Source organism: Schistocerca cancellata, chromosome 2 (assembly GCF_023864275.1).
Source record: "Schistocerca cancellata isolate TAMUIC-IGC-003103 chromosome 2, iqSchCanc2.1, whole genome shotgun sequence".
NCBI classification, from domain to species: Eukaryota; Metazoa; Arthropoda; class Insecta; order Orthoptera; family Acrididae; genus Schistocerca; species Schistocerca cancellata.
The window spans coordinates 782,471,921-782,488,827 of NC_064627.1; positions in this window are offsets into that span (position 1 = coordinate 782,471,921).

The window sequence follows — 16,907 nt, forward strand, 5'->3', positions numbered from 1 at the left end:
CCCTTGATAATAATTATTTTGGTTCCCATATTGTCTGTTTCTCTGATTGTCTCTGTGATAGTCACTACTGCGGAGAGGTGATCTTTCCCTGTAATTATTACTGCTCTGCCAATGGTTGTCATACGGGTGGTGTCTGTTTTGGTCACGATTTGTGTTGTGAGAATAGTCTTGTCGTGTCCAGTTATTATTTCTTTCATCACGGAATTGCGACAGATGTGACCTGTAATTGTTGTGTTCCTGTTTTCGCGTTCCGCGATTGTCAGTGTCAATTTCTAATTCTTGTAAGAGTCCCTGAAAAGCTTCAATGTCATCTTTGCAACGTCCTGCCAAAATAATATGTCATAAATGTTCAGGTAATTTGATTGAGCAAATGCGGATGAGTTCTGAGGGGCTGTATGGGTTTGACAGGTACTGATTCTTGTGCAACATGTCTTCAAAATATTTCACAAGACTGGAAAATTCAGATTGTTCGAAATGTTTCATCATTATGATGCTATGTTTTACTCGGTCTTGTGTAGTTTGAGACCAATATGCTGAGAGGAAGGCATGATAAAATTCTCCTTCACTGTGGCAATCGTGAATGACCGATCGCATTCTTACAGCTGGTTCATTCTCTAAATAGCCACACATAAATTCTAATCCGTGCTTTAATGACCAGTTGGGAGGAAAACAATGAGAGAATTGATGGAGCCACGCTTGTGGATGAATGTCGTTGCCAGAATTCTTAAATGTTTTCAATTTACGTGTAGTAATCAATTGCTTATAGTCAAAATCATCATGTCGGCGAGTCGCATATCGGTCATTGTTACATCGTTTCGGCGGTTCCATTCCAAATTAGGTGCACCTTGCCAATTTCTTTCATAATTTCCGAAATGCCTTGTGTTATTATTTTGTGGCTTTTCCGTATTTCTATGTCCCTCTTCCCGTATTGGGGCGCGAGTGTCCTCTGAAATACGTAATTCTTGTATTACCTGTGTCAGCTGATCTTGTACTTCCCGGATTTCTCTTTGGTGTTGCGTATTTATTTGATTCTGATGTTGTTTGAATTTCCTAATTTGTTCGCACTCTTCTGTGTCATTAAAGACTACCGGTTTTGTGTGATTCAGATTATCATCAACCTTCGTAGATAAATTATTTAGCTGATTCGAAAGTTCAACTACTTTCTCTGATAATGAACTAATTTCCTCCATGTGTCTTTCTGAACCAATTTTCAGAGTATCTACTGTGTCCTTTAAGTTTTCCTGAGTTTTTGCAAGTTGCGTAACCGAATTGGTAGATGCAACTAAGTCAATTTTAGCTTGCAAGGTCTCATGATTTTCATGAACAATAGTTTGCAGTTCTTTTATGGCTGCTTTGTGATTCTGTAATGTATTTTCATGCCGCGAAAAAACAGGTTGAAAATGCTCACAAATTTGTGTTTTTACATCATTTCGATTCAATGTTATGTAACTCAGTAGTTAAATCTTCACGTGTTTATTCAAGCTTATGTTCCACTGAGTCTAACTTTTGAAGCTTTTGTTCCATTGCGTCTAACTGTTGCTGTGTTTGTCTCTGGTGTTGTTCCATTGTGTCTAACTTATGAAGATTTTCTTCCATTGTGTCTAACTTTTGAAGCTTTTGCTGTGTTTGTCTCTGATTTTGTTCCATTTGTTGCATTAATTGCAATAATAATGTAAAAGTGTCTGGAATCTGTTTCTCTATGCTTTTTGGCAGTGCATTTTCACCGGCAACATTAACATTTTGACAAGCAGAAAATGTGTCTTGACTCATTTGAGAAAACGGTGAGGACCAAAACCTAAGTCTACAGTATTTTCAATATTGTGTTCTGTCATTTCGGATTCCTGAGGTGAGCTGTTGCCGACCGATCGATCGATAATGCTTTCCTGTTCACTACCTGTTTCACTGTCTACACCATTATTTGCCGCCCGCTCCATTTCCCTATGCACAATTACCAAATTACTACTTCGAATGTCTGTTAATTCACTACAAAGTGGTGCTGATAAGCTACGCTCGTCGTCACTAGTATTTCTCAGTTTACTTTGGAGCCTAGTGTTACGTTTTTCACACGCCATTATTGTCACAATATTTCACACGATAACACAGAAAAGCACAATTTGAAGAGCAAAAATAAGAGAACACATTAACATAGCACTGAAAATAATATCTAGTTAATTGCAAGCGCAGCTGCGAAATACTTGGTGCAAATCTACATGCATGCCACAACTGTTTTACTGTACAACAATGAAAGACTGCAACTACAAAGGAGATTCTCTCTACAATTACGTGCTAGCAATAAACAATAGCTACACTAATTACACAAATTACAAGAAAAAAATCAGAAGATTCCAGTGAGGTATCCTCGGCTAAGGGTCGACGTATGAAGCGTCCCCTTTGAACAATTGTACATGTCTGTCCTTAAACTGACACACAATATTTTTAGCGCAACGCAATCTGACGTTCAAAAATCCCTGCAAAAGAATGGCCCCGACTAACATTAACCTATACCTTTCACAAATCACTTACCTCACAAAAATCTTCGTTACTCGAACTACTGCAATACAGCGAGCGCCACTACTGCCAGCTAAATAAAAGATTCAAAGTACGGAAGGCACTAACTACTGATAGGCATAGTTAGCAAATGAAAGATTTTAATAGAGAACAAACAATGTATTTACCTTAATAGTGTTGAAAAATCATAATATACATAGCAGTTCATGACATCCAGTCTTACAAATTTCAAAACTCCATTTCTCTCCCTACATCTACCACTGCTGGCGGCTCATCTCCAACTGCGCAACGCTACGCGCTGTTAACATCCAACTGCCCAACGCTACCATGGCAGACAACAATGCAAACCAGCCACAGACTGCACATAGCACAGCCAGTCATTTTTCATACAGAGCGCTACGTGGCGTTACCAATAAGAAAACCTAAACAGCCTACTTACAAATTTTTAGGTGGTTTGAGGCAAGGTGCGAAAGTTAGTGCACAGAGATGTCATTTCTGGCGTCAACAGAGCTTGGATCACAGATACAGTTACGACATTCTATGTCACCTCAGTTTTCTGCCAGAGTTAATCATTCATTGTGGTGGTGTGCCAGTCTCTCGACAACCCATTAGCTGTTTTCAGCGTGTGAGGTTTGTGGGAAACGTGTTGACCGGGGAAAGTCGAACACCCTCCATGTATCGGAGTAGGCTGGGAAAGAACAGGCAACACGTGGTCTTGAGTGGTCTTGTTGAAAGATAACGTCATTTAGACGTGGGTCGGAGCCACCATGCTTAACACCATATTTATTCACATAGTAAATATATAAAATCAATGATCTCCCACGCATATCTAGTATTAGCATTAAAGCATTGGAAAGACCAATTACTTCCGATGAAGTTCGCCCGAAGTAGCTGAGTGGTCAGCGCGACAGACTGTCAATCCTAAGGGTCCGGGTTCGATTCCCGGCTGGGTCGGAGATTTTCTCCGCGCAGGGACTGGATGTTGTGTTGTCCTAATCATCATCATTTCATCGCCATCAACGTGCAAGTCACCGAAGTGGCGTCAAATCGAAGGACTTGCACCTGGTGAACTGTCTTCACGACGAGAGGCCCTAATCACACGACATTCAGATTTACTTCCGATGAATACCTCTGTTTTTAGATTCATCCATAAATCAGTGTGATATTACTAATGTGGAAGTATCCAAAACATCTGCTATCCTTCATGTCCAGTGTGTCATCTAAACTAGAGTGTAGTGCATTAGTATGCATGCTGTCACCCACTATCCCGCCAGTATTACGTGAAACATAAGTATTTTTTTCTTTTCTCTACTGCTGTAGAACAATTAACACGCAACGCTAGTGGAACAAGTGTGTTTTTTTACGTGACATCTTATGTACTTCGTACAGTGTTGAATAACAAACCAGTATATATGTAGGGTAACATGAGCCATTTATCATGTTATGTACTGATAGTTTGTACTGTATTTATGAGTATGAGTTAACTTACATACACACACACGCAAACACCTAGTTTATTTCATTGTGAATCATAATGATACTTTCACTGCATACATGTAGTTTATGAGTTGTTGAAATTAGATTCGATGTATACATATTTATTCACGTAGTCATTATCCTTAATGTGACAAAAGTGGCACTATACATGTTTATTCACATACTCATTACCATTAGCTCTTTGGCTGCTGTGAACGTGTATACGTGCACATTTTCGGTTTTGCTACAGTGCTATTGATGTCTGTATGTATCCTGAGTCACCGATCTACCGTTGTTGTGGATGCGTTACTTCTATATCTTAGTGAATAGAAAAGTTTAGAGCATTTATTATACACCTCTCTGTGTGCCGTGATTTATAAAAACCCTCGTTTTGATGTTTTGAATAATTTACGAAATATGACGATTTTTATGACCATATGATTCGTGATGTGCAAAAATGCGAATGTGCGTGTCATGCGTTGCCATCTGTCAGATATAAAAACCAGTAACTCGAGAACCGAATGAGATATCATTCTGCTTTCAATTTTAAATAAAATTTCGGTAACTTATCTACATTTCATTCACTGAAATGTATGAGCTAAAGTCAACCATACACATGGTTTACGAAATCCGGTCTTACCTCTGCAAACTCCTTAAAATTTCGTGCAGTGTTTAATTAATCCGTTGCAGTGAAGCAAACATGACATATGACGTATAACGAAGAGAAATTCAGTTCTGTATAGAGCGAAGATATTAAAGTGTAAGCTGTGCAAAAATGAAATATTTTCGCCTAATAGTATTCTTAAAGTCGGATGATAAGTATTTCGTATCTACCGGAACGCCATCTCTCAGCACAGGCACCAGCATTTGCCGAGCAGTACAGCCATAACAAAATCCACCCCCAGCATGGAATGCAGGCGGTACATCTGTAGCAGCGAAAGAATTAACATGACAAAATCAGCAAACAGCGGCAACAGCGAATTGCTGAGATTATTATGAGATAAAATACATATTTACAATAACAGCACATGCAATTGCTATAATGTAATGAACCTGTATTAAAAGAAACCACCTTCATTAGCGAATAGAATGTAACACAACAGCACAAATCTCAGGATGCCATCCTCCAGCATTGCACAAATGATCGTACAGCAGCAACATGCACATGCATCTAATTTCGAGGGCATGCTTAGAAGTTTTCTTATGAAAACTCTTAAAGCCTTTCACGCAAGACAAATTTTACCTTTTTATTTTCCATGTCTACATATTTGCAGCCCTCTGCCACTGGAGGACACCGAATTATGGCACGTAACTTAGCGTCGTGTAACATAACTATGTCGGTGGGTGAGAAGCAGCACGTTCTAATCAAGTTACGAATTCGAGGAGTTTCTCCACATACAGAACACTCTCCCCTTCAGCGTGACAACATCCGACCATAATACACGAGCTGTGACATACAGGGTGTTTCAAAAATGACCGGTATATTTGAAACGGCAATAAAAACTAAACGAGCAGCGATAGAAATACACCGTTTGTTGCAATATGCTTGGGACAACAGTACATTTTCACGCAGACAAACTTTCGAAATTACAGTAGTTACAATTTTCAACAACAGATGGCGCTGCGGTCTGGGAAACTCTATAGTACGATATTTTCCACATATCCACCATGCGTAGCAATAATATGGCGTAGTCTCTGAATGAAATTACCCGAAACCTTTGTCAACGTGTCTGGCGGAATGGCTTCATATGCAGATGAGATGTACTGCTTCAGCTGTTCAATTGTTTCTGGATTCTGGCGGTACACCTGGTCTTTCAAGTGTCCCCACAGAAAGAAGTCACAGGGGTTCATGTCTGGCGAATAGGGAGGCCAATCCACGCCGCCTCCTATATGTTTCGGATAGCCCAAAGCAATCACACGATCATCGAAATATTCATTCAGGAAATTAAAGACGTCGGTCGTGCGATGTGGCCGGGCACCATCTTGCATAAACCACGAGGTGTTCGCAGTGTCGTCTAAGGCAATTTGTACCGCCACAAATTCACGAAGAATGTCCAGATAGCGTGATGCAGTAATCGTTTCGGATCTGAAAAATGGGCCAATGATTCCTTTGGAAGAAATGGCGGCCCAGACCAGTACTTTTTGAGGATGCAGGGACGATGGGACTGCAACATGGGGCTTTTTGGTTCCCCATATGCGCCAGTTCTGTTTATTGACGAAGCCGTCCAGGTAAAAATAAGCTTCGTCAGTAAACCAAATGCTGCCCACATGCATATCGCCGTCATCAATCCTGTGCACTATATCGTTAGCGAATGTCTCTCGTGCAGCAATGGTAGCGGCGCTGAGGGGTTGCCGCGTTTGAATTTTGTATGGATAGAGGTGTAAACTCTGGCACATGAGACGATACGTGGACGTTGGCGTCATTTGGACCGCAGCTGCAACACGGCGAACGGAAACCCGAGGCCGCTGTTGGATCACCTGCTGCACTAGCTGCGCGTTGCCCTCTGTGGTTGCCGTACGCGGTCGCCCTACCTTTCCAGCACGTTCATCCGTCACGTTCCCAGTCCGTTGAAATTTTTCAAACAGATCCTTTATTGTATCGCTTTTCGGTCCTTTGGTTACATTAAACCTCCGTTGAAAACTTCGTCTTGTTGCAACAACACTGTGTTCTAGGCGGTGGAATTCCAACACCAGAAAAATCCTCTGTTCTAAGGAATAAACCATGTTGTGTACAGCACACTTGCACGTTGTGAACAGCACACGCTTACAGCAGAAAGACGACGTACAGAATGGCGCACCCACAGACTGCGTTGTCTTCTATATCTTTCACATCACTTGCAGCGCCATCTGTTGTTGAAAATTGTAACTACTGTAATTTCGAAAGTTTGTCCGCCTGAAAATGTATAGTTGTCCCAAGCATATTGCAACAAACGGTGTATTTCTATCGCTGCTCGTTTAGTTTTTATTGCCGTTTCAAATATACCGGTCATTTTTGAAACACCCTGTATCTACAACAATTCAACGCCTTCAGTTCACTGATATTGATCATCCTCCATACAGTCCCGACCTGGCCCGATCCGATTTTCATTTGTTTCCAAAGTAAAGAGCACCTCTGAGGACTTCTCTTTGATAGTGATAAATCAATGCGGTAGGGGTAAGGTTGTGATTCCATCAACATTCTACAGTGACTGTGTCAACGAACTGGTCTCTCGTTGGCAGAATTGTGTTCATTGTAAAGGAGATTATGTTGAGAAATATATATACGGGGTGGTCCATTGATCGTGACCGAGCCAAATATCTCACGAAATAAGCGTCAAACGAAAAAAACTACAAAGAACGAAACTTGGCCAGCTTGAAGGGGGAAACCAGATGGCGCTATGGTTGGCCCGCTAGATGGAGGTGCCATAGTTCAAACGGATTGCAAATGCGTTTTTTTAAATAGGAACCCCAATTTTTATTACGTATTAGTGTAGTACGTAAAGAAATATGAATGTTTTAGTTGGACTACTTTCTTCTCTTTGTGATAGATGGCGCTGTAATAGTCACAAACATATGTCTCACAATTTTAGACGAACAGTTGGTAACAGGTACGTTTTTTTAAATTAAAATACAGAACGTAGGTACGTTTGAACATTTTATTTCGGTTGTTCCAATGTGATACATGTACCTTTGCGAACTTATCGTTTCTGAAAACGCCTGTTACAGCGTGATTACCTGTAACTACCACATTAATGCAATAAATGCTCAAAATGACGTGCGTCAACCTCAATGCATTTGGCAATACGTGTAACGACATTCCTAACAGCGAATTCTTCCCCTTCAGTAATGTTCGCACATTCATTGACGATGCGCTAACCCATGTTGTCAGGCGTTGTCGGTGGATCACGATAGCAAATATCCTTCAACTTTCCCCACAGAAAGAAATCCGGGGACGTCAGATCCGGTGAACGTGCGGGCCTGCTTCGACGACTAATCCACCTGTCATGAAATATGATATTCAATACCGCTTAAACTGCACGCGAGCTATGTGCCGGACATCCATCATGTTGGAAGTACATCGCCATTCTGTCATGCAGTGAAACATCTTGTAGTCACATCAGTAGAACATTACGTAGGAAATCAGCATACATTGAACCATTTAGATTGATATCGATAAAATGGGGTCCAATTATCCTTCCTCCCATAATGCCGCACCATACATTAACTCGCTAAGGTCACTGATGTTACACTTGTCGCAGCCATCGTGGATTTTCCGTTGCCGAATAGTGCATATTATTCCGATTTACGTTACCGCTGTTGGTGAATGACGCTTCGTCGCTAAATAGAAAGCGTGCAAAAATCTGTCATCGTCCCGTAATTTCTCTTGTGTCCAGTGGCAGAACTGAACACGACGTTCAAAGTCGCCGCCATGCAATTCCTGGTGCATAGAAATATGATACGGGTGCAATCGATGTTGATGTAGCATTCTCAACACCGACGTTTTTGACATTCCCGATTCTCATGCAATTTGTCTGCTACTGATGAGCGGATTAGCCGAGACAGCAGTTAAAACACCTACTTGGGCATCATCATTTGTTGCAGGTGGTGGGTGACATTTCACATGTGGCTGAACACTTCCTGTTTCCTTCAATAAGGTAACTATCCGGTGAACGGTCCGGAAACTTGGATGATGTCGTCCAGGATACCGAGCAGCATACATAGCACACGCCCGTTGGGCATTTTGATCACAATAGCCATACATCAACGCGATATCGACCTTTTCCGCAATTGGTAAACTGTCCATTTTAACACGGGTAATGTATCACGAAGCAAATAACGTCCGCACTGGCGGAATGTAACGTGATACAACGTACTCATACGTTTGTGACTATTACAGCACAATCTATCACAAAGCGAAAAAAGTGGTCCAACTAAAACATTCATATTTCTTTACGTACTACACGAATATGTAATAAAAATGGGGGTTCCTATTTGACCTATGACAGCGCCATCTAGCGGGCCAACCATAGCGCCATTTGGTTTCCCCCTTCAAGTTGGACGAGTTTCGTTCTTTGTAGTTATTTCGTTTGATGATTATTTCGTGAGATATTTAGTCCGGTCATTATCAATGGACCACCCTGTATATCTAGAAATGAAGAATGAAGATGTAGAATGGTAATAGCGTTTGTTTATTTAAAGAACTTTAAAAGTTGCCAATAAAAAATTCGGAGGCTTTACTTCTCAGCACACACTCGCATATGTCAATGATTTCAACGTCTTCATTTTAATGGATATGGGCAACAACATAGATAATGACCCTGAATCATTTCCGATAGTTAACGTTTACACAAAACATATATGAGAAAAGATAAGATAACAAAACCCAGTACTCAGTCGGTGCTTATTGCAAATATACGATGTGTTAAGCACTCGTTGTTGCAGGTGAAAGGGCGACAGATGGAAAGGTTACGGGTAAGATTGAAACGACGGTCTCTAGTGGCGGAGGAACTGACTTTGTTACATTATCTGCTTCGGCGTCAAGTACGGCGTAAGCTCACAGCACAAGTTGACAAAGTTCACGCCTTACATTAGTGCTATGTGGATCTTTACGATGTGGAAGCCCCTAGCGACTTCCCCATCGACCCGGCTATTGTGACGCTAGATAGGCCACTCACGCTGGAAGTTGAGTCATCTGCTCCAGTGCTGCATCGCCTTACAATATTTATCTATGATGTAGCTCCTGCCAAAGAAGCACATGTTGCCAGATGCGTTGGCTACGTTATTTTCACATATAATAGAAGCATCAGCACACTCTATCAAGCAACACAAACAGTCCCATGTATACTACACCTTAACACCATGTATAGAATTCTCGATTTCTGCTGTGACTTCATGACAGTCATCTCTCTCTCTCTCTCTCTCTCCCTCTTTCTCCAGCGTGCTGTGGTTATATAAACATTAGTGGTAGTACGGAAGAAAATAATAATTCCATAGGAAAACATTATTATTATTTATATACGTATTTTTTCTTTGTCACATATTTACAATCATTCTGAAACGTTAGATTTCTTTCACAGTTCAACAGCAAGGTTCATTCCGCTCAGTGGTGTCGTATAAGAAACGTCGCAAGTAACGTTCACGCTACTACTGTTCCAGCAACTTCACATTTAACTCTCCAATCACTGCTTCACGTTTGTAGACACATATTTTCCAGTGGAGTGCTGGAAGTGAGCGGCAACCTTTCCACTACAGTTTTTAATCACGTCTTTAATCCGTTTCAGTTTCCCAATTCCTTCACATACAAATGCGAATCAGGTGAGAGAACTGTATGTATACCAATCAGTGCAGTTTCCAGTGGCACACTGGCTGAGCCCATACTGTGATGGTGGTGATTTTTCATTAACTATTTTGCAGGGTTTACATATAACCACCAGCAGCAACCATGTTACTTCGTGCACTACCCATGACCTGAAATGCAAGTTCCTTCAGAATAAACGGATAGACGGCCGGGGTGGCCGAGCGGTTCTAGGCGCTACAGTCTGGAACCGCGCGACCGCTACGGTCGCAGGTTCGAATGCTGCCTCAGGCATGGATGTGTGTAATGTCCTTAGGTTAGTTAGGTTTAAGTAGTTCTAAGTTCTAGGAGACTGATGACCTCTGAAGTTAAGTCCCATAGTGCTTAGAGCCATTTGAACCATTTGAATAAACGGATAGTCTGTCGTGCGGAATCCATGGTAGTGAAAAATGGCCTCGTGCGTGGTTCTGGAAAAAGAAAACCAATGCAGCAGTGAGCATTCTTACACATAATCAAACTCTCTGCCTAAGCATGAGAGAAGTGTTTTCCGTCTTACTTTGAGTAAGATACGTGCCTCCTGCACACACAACCGTGAACTGACTCATATAACATCCAGATGTGTCCAAAACAGTCTTCTTCTCCTTAGCTGACATCTGCTACTGCTGCGGTAGTGTGGGCAACAAAAAATTCGAGGACCTGAATGTCTTGGTTCAACATTTCAGCTATTACCTCATCTGGGGTCTACTGCACTTTTAGAAAATAAACAACAAAACGTAAATATAAACACATAGAATATATTAATAAACGAGTAATAATAATAGTAATAGTAAAAATAAAAATGAGGATAATAATAACAATAAGACAGACGAATGAAAAAAATACTTACTTTATAATGTGATAGTGTTGCGTACATAGTTCCGCATAGTCAGCGCATACACAACTTTCCCACTAGAGCGCGCTCCGCTAAGCACAACAGTGCAGGCGCAGTGCTCGTCCGTCTCTGCACTACGAGATGGCGCTGTCTTAGAGACGGACCAAATTCTGCTTCCGCCGATCCGCGTATTAATATGTAACGCAGCCAATGAGATTGCTGCTAACGTAGAACCTTTTCTCCTCGCGGATCGCACTCGCGCAGTGATACCTGAACGCTCGAGGTATTATAACGAGTGTACAGACCTCCGATGCATCAGTCTGCATTAGTCTGAATTTATCTGCACCTGTCTGTACCAGTCTACATTAGTCTGTACCAGTCTATAGTCAAGTTTCAGTCTGAGCCTAATAAGATTATCATATTCCTGTACATAGCTGTGAAGATAAAGGAATAGACACTTTGTCAAGTTCAAAAATGGTTCAAATGGCTCTGAACACTATGGGACTTAACATCTATGGTCATCAGTCCACTAGAACTTAGAACTACTTAAACCTAACTAACCTAAGGACATCACACAACACCCAGTCATCACGCTTTGTCAAGTATCAGAGATATGTGAGAATAAGATTAATGTACCAAGACCAAAGGAACTTCAGATTGTCAATTGTAAATAGGATCCAGAATCAAGTTACGTAATGTCTATATTTTTTATTATTATTTTTTAATAAATGTGTGTGAAAATTAATCAAGTTCTGTTTAAAGTTGGTCACCATCAATCTGCTACTCTAAGCGTGCAAGTGGCATTTCTATCGTCTGACCTAACAGAAGAAGATAAACACACCACGATAAGACCACGAGACATGTTGCTGGCACTCGCCTACTTCGTTCGAGCGACAAGTCAAATAATCTGATGGTGTGTGTACTGAAGGTCTTACAGTACGCACACCACAGATAGTGTTAGTCCTTTTATTCTGCCTGAGGGCTCTGCCTGATCATTTCACAGCTGCGTAAAGACCTCGAATAACGATGTTCCTGCAATCGGATTTATAACAATAACGGGGGGAGCTTAGTTCTTATTGGCCTAGAGAGAGAAAGGGGGAGGGTTTCCTGCCATTTTCATGTGACAGGGGAGAAATGGGGAAAGGTCACATTGTCGCTTGCCAACTTCATGTTCCCGCAAATTGTAGGTTATGCAATTGACTTAGAGGCGTGGGTTTGATATGTGTCAGCTTTATTGCCCTGCTAATTATAACCCATAAAATTTCCCTAGTAACGTAGGTGCGACTTTGTCACGTGTCAGCTTCATTGTCCCGGCAATTTTAGCCCATACCATTGTCCTCGCAGACACTGACGGCGACACTGGCAGAAAGAGGGGGGGGGGGGTATTATCTTTTCAATGAGCTTGAGCTAAGATCATTGTTCGTCCCACTACCAAAGAATACCAGTCATCATTCACAAAAGCTTTCTTTAAGTCTAGATTCAGCAGCTTGTGGTCTTGTGATGAGCATTTCTGAATCTTGATCACAGGGCTCCGTATTCGTTTACTGGCCAGGTAGGAGATATTCTCCTCTTGAGATTGGATTTGAGTGTTGTCATCATCTTTTCATCATCATCATCGACGCACAAGTCGCCGAAGTGTCATAAAATAAATAGAAATGTACCAGGTGGCCGAAATGCCCAGATCGGAACTCCCAGTCAAAAGTGCCATATACGCATTTCATTTTTTCTAATTTTAAAAATGCTATAAAGGTACCTTTGTCTTTCCTTAACTTATCTCCTATGGTAATTCGTAGAGTCAGTGTTGACACCCACATTACTCTGGAACCCAAACTGATATTCCCTGAGGTCGGCTTCTGCAAGTTTTTCTATTCTTCTGTAAATGAGTCGTGTCAGTATTCTGCAGCCACGACATGTTAAACTCGTTATGAAATGGAGCAATATCGAGTCTTTTTGTTTACTTGCGAGGAGCTTTCAAAAACGGAGTTAGCCGTTATTATGGCGGGCCAACAAATTTTTACTGGATGCTGCTGTACACTTCTACGTGACATAGATTCATGACACTATTTATCAGCATAGTCACTAAATCTCCGTAAACAACTGTCGCAACGTTATAACAATAGCTCGGCTCCTCGACGACAGAATTCCACTCCTCGGTCACGGAACCATTCGAAAACTGCTGTGCGAATGTCCTGATTGTTAGAAAATCTGCAATTGCTGCGTAGCATTTCCTCGATTGCCTGCACTTTGTGATCAGGTCGATGGCCTGCTCTCACGATCAGTATCATCCATACCTGTGCAGCTTTGGCCAAACTTCTGGAACCATTTCACTATGGCTGGACGCGACATAGCGTTTGGTCGATAAACCGTCAGAATTTCATTGTGAATCTGTGTGCTGCTTGGACGTTTTGCCCCCATGAATCGTACTATGCTGCGTCCTTCTACCTTGGAACACATTTCCAGCCGCCATGCCATTTCATTCCCTCACTGGATGCTTATCCGTGCCACAGCAGAACTGTTCTATCTATCTATCTATCGCTTGAACTTTGTCCCGCGGTGAATCAGGGTCGGCCATGGTTAACCGGATTTGGCATGTTAATGTTAAGGGGTGGCCGGATGCCCTTCCTACCGCCACCCTGTACCCCCAGGGACGGAATTAGTGTACCCCAGCTGTCTGCGTCTAGTGTAAATCGTGAAAGAGCGTGAATGTGTTTCAAATGTCTGCGAGTCGTGTAACTGAGGCGGGACGTGGGGACCAGCCCGGTGTTTACATAGTAGGATGTGGAAAACGCCTAAAAACCACATCCAGGCTGGCCAGCACACCGGCCGTCGTCGTTAATCCGCTGGGCGGATTCGGTCCGGGGCCGGCGCGCCCACCCGAGTCCAGGAGGCAGCGCGTTAGCGCTCCCGGCCACCCTGGCGGGTGCCGCAGCAGAACTACGTCTGCAGGAAATCCAGAACTTGTGCTCCCTTATAACAATATGCCACTCTTGTTGCGCAACAGTCGTAGCGTTGGACGAGATGTGTAATTTATCTTGGAAGTCCGCTCGTCCTTGCATTAGATTACGTTTCTTTATTTTGAGGGAAAGGAACCAAAGTTTGCAAGTGTAGACTTCAGGGCTTTCGTTTCAATTTGCTAACGACATGACGTTCCTGTATAAAACTGTAGTGATAAGGACTTAAAGCCCGGCCTGTCCGATCTTTCATCAGTTAAATATGGCAGATAAATATGGCATCAATTCTCGTCGAAAATTCGACTCAACCTGGCAAAGCCCATCAGATGAATTTAAACGCAATCTGATGTCGTCTACTGTTTTCGAAAGGTTGTGTTTTCCATGTAGCATGGGGTACATTACATTGCATTTATTATCTACTGCCGGCCGAAGTGGCCGTGCGGTTAAAGGCGCATGCAGTCTGGAACCGCAAGACCGCTACGGTCGCAGGTTCGAATCCTGCCTCGGGCATGGATGTTTGTGATGTCCTTAGGTTAGTTAGGTGTAACTAGTTCTAAGTTCTAGGGGACTAATGACCTCAGCAGTTGAGTCCCATAGTGCTCAGAGCCTATTATCTACTGCTGTTTTTCAGTTTCGGCTGAATGGTGGCGTTCAGTAACAAGTCAGACCCTTCTGTATAAAAACCGGGTAACTGTGAGTAGTACCAGCGCTCTGAGGGTTCCGTACAAACGTAATTATGCATTTAGAGAATAATAACAATAATAATTTCCTGTGGCTCAATGACCTGGTCCAAGTCTCTCCGTTGGACGCCACTTCGGCGACTTGCGTATCGCCGGCCGGGGTAGCCGAGCGGTTCTAGGCGCTACAGTCTGGAACCGCGCGACCGCTACGGTCGCGGGTTCGAATCCTGCCTCGGGCATGGATGTGTGTGCTGTCCTTAGGTTAGTTAGGTTTAAGTAGTTCTAAGTTCTAGGGGACTGATGACCTCAGAAGTTAAGTCCGATAGTGCTCAGAGCCATTTTAACCATTTGAACTTGCGTATCCCTTAGCTACAGCAATTATCCAATTGGGGATAGGGTACCTACAATTTAACGTAGATCCGAACCTCGTGTCGTTACTGGTGACTTCTCACATCGCTGAAAGGTGAAAACTAGCTTAAAAATAAGAGTGAAAAATCCGTGAGAGAATCTATCCCGCCACCTCTCGATCTGCTGGTACTTGCTTTATCCCTACACCAGCAGACCCAACACGAATAGACTTACCTAATCTACAGATTTTGATGGATGAGTTTGCGTGTAACAACATATATCACATTCATGGCCGTATAGTTTGACTGTATTGACTTGGAAGCTTACATATAAATTTCAACTAGATATCTCTACCCGTTTCTGAGAAGAATAGGATTTAACAGACGGACAGATAACGAGTGATCCTACGAGGGTGATTTGACAAGTCTGGTGAAAAAGGAAGAAAAAATATCTGTTCCATAAACAACTGTCCGCCGCCCCTGGTTCGATTCCGGGCGGGGTCAGGGATTTTCACGTGCTTCGAGATGACTGGGTGTTTTTGTGTCGTCTTCATCATCATCATTCATCCCCATTACGGTCGGGGGAAGACAACGGCAAACCACCTCCACTAGGACCTTGCCTAGTACGGCAGTGCGGGCCTCCCGCATCGTTCCCCTACGCTCTGTAAAGAAGCATGGGACTTCATTTCCATTTCCATCAACAACTCACCTTACTCCTCACTACAGTCTCCTTTGAGGGAGCCATCTTCCAGCTTTTTCACCGCATCGTAAAAATAGATTTTGTCAAACTCTGCATAATACTCGATGACTGTAACTATCCCTTCATCATTTTATGAACATTTCTTCCCAGCAATCCAAAGTTTCAAGTTAGTGAACAGGAAATAGTCACTTGCGCCTATGTCTGGTAAATAGGGTCGTTGAGGAACCATTTCAAATACCACTTCATGTACTTTAGTCATTGTTATTACTGATCTGCGAGAAGACGGATATCATGGTGAAAGAGCATTTCTTTGCATGCCAATCTTGGTCTTGTTTCAGGCCAACGCAATTTTCCAACTGTCCAACGAAGAAGCATATCAAGGTCCAGTTATGGTTCTGTCTTTTTCCCAGTAATCTATGAGGTTTATTCACTGGGATAAAAAAAAAGAACAGTGCGCATCACCTTACTAGTTGACAAAATGGTCTTTGTCTTCTTTGGTGCACTTTCACCAGCCTTTGCCCATTGTTCTGACTGCCGTTTGACTCTAGCGTGTAATGATGAATCCTTGTGTCATGAATAGTCACAAACTGGCGCAAAAAGTCTTGTGGATTCTGATTAAACATCACTAGACATTGTGTTGAAATGTTGTGCCGGATACGCTTATGATGGAGTGTGAGCAATGGCGGCACCCACCTCGCACACAGCTTCTTCATAGCTAATTCTCCGATGAGGAGACTATGCCCTCGCTAGGTTGAGATGTTTACTGTCTCAGCAATATCAGGAATTTTTATTCAGCGGTCTTGCGTTACCATATCACTGATTTTCTCAGTGATTTGCTTTGTGGTGCCGTCAATAGAACGGCCGGAGCGCTCTTCGTATTCGTGCTTGTACGACCATTCAAAAGTAAATGGTCTTTAATGCCCGCGTAAACTTCATCCAGCTCTGTTTTGATTTGTGCAGCAGTCGAACCCTTCCAATGAAAATGTCTAATAACAGCATGAAACTCACTTTTCAATTGCACTCGACACAATGACCAATTCAGACGGCTGTCAACAATGAACTCAAGCTGTACATAATTGAAATTCTTTACACGATCCTTG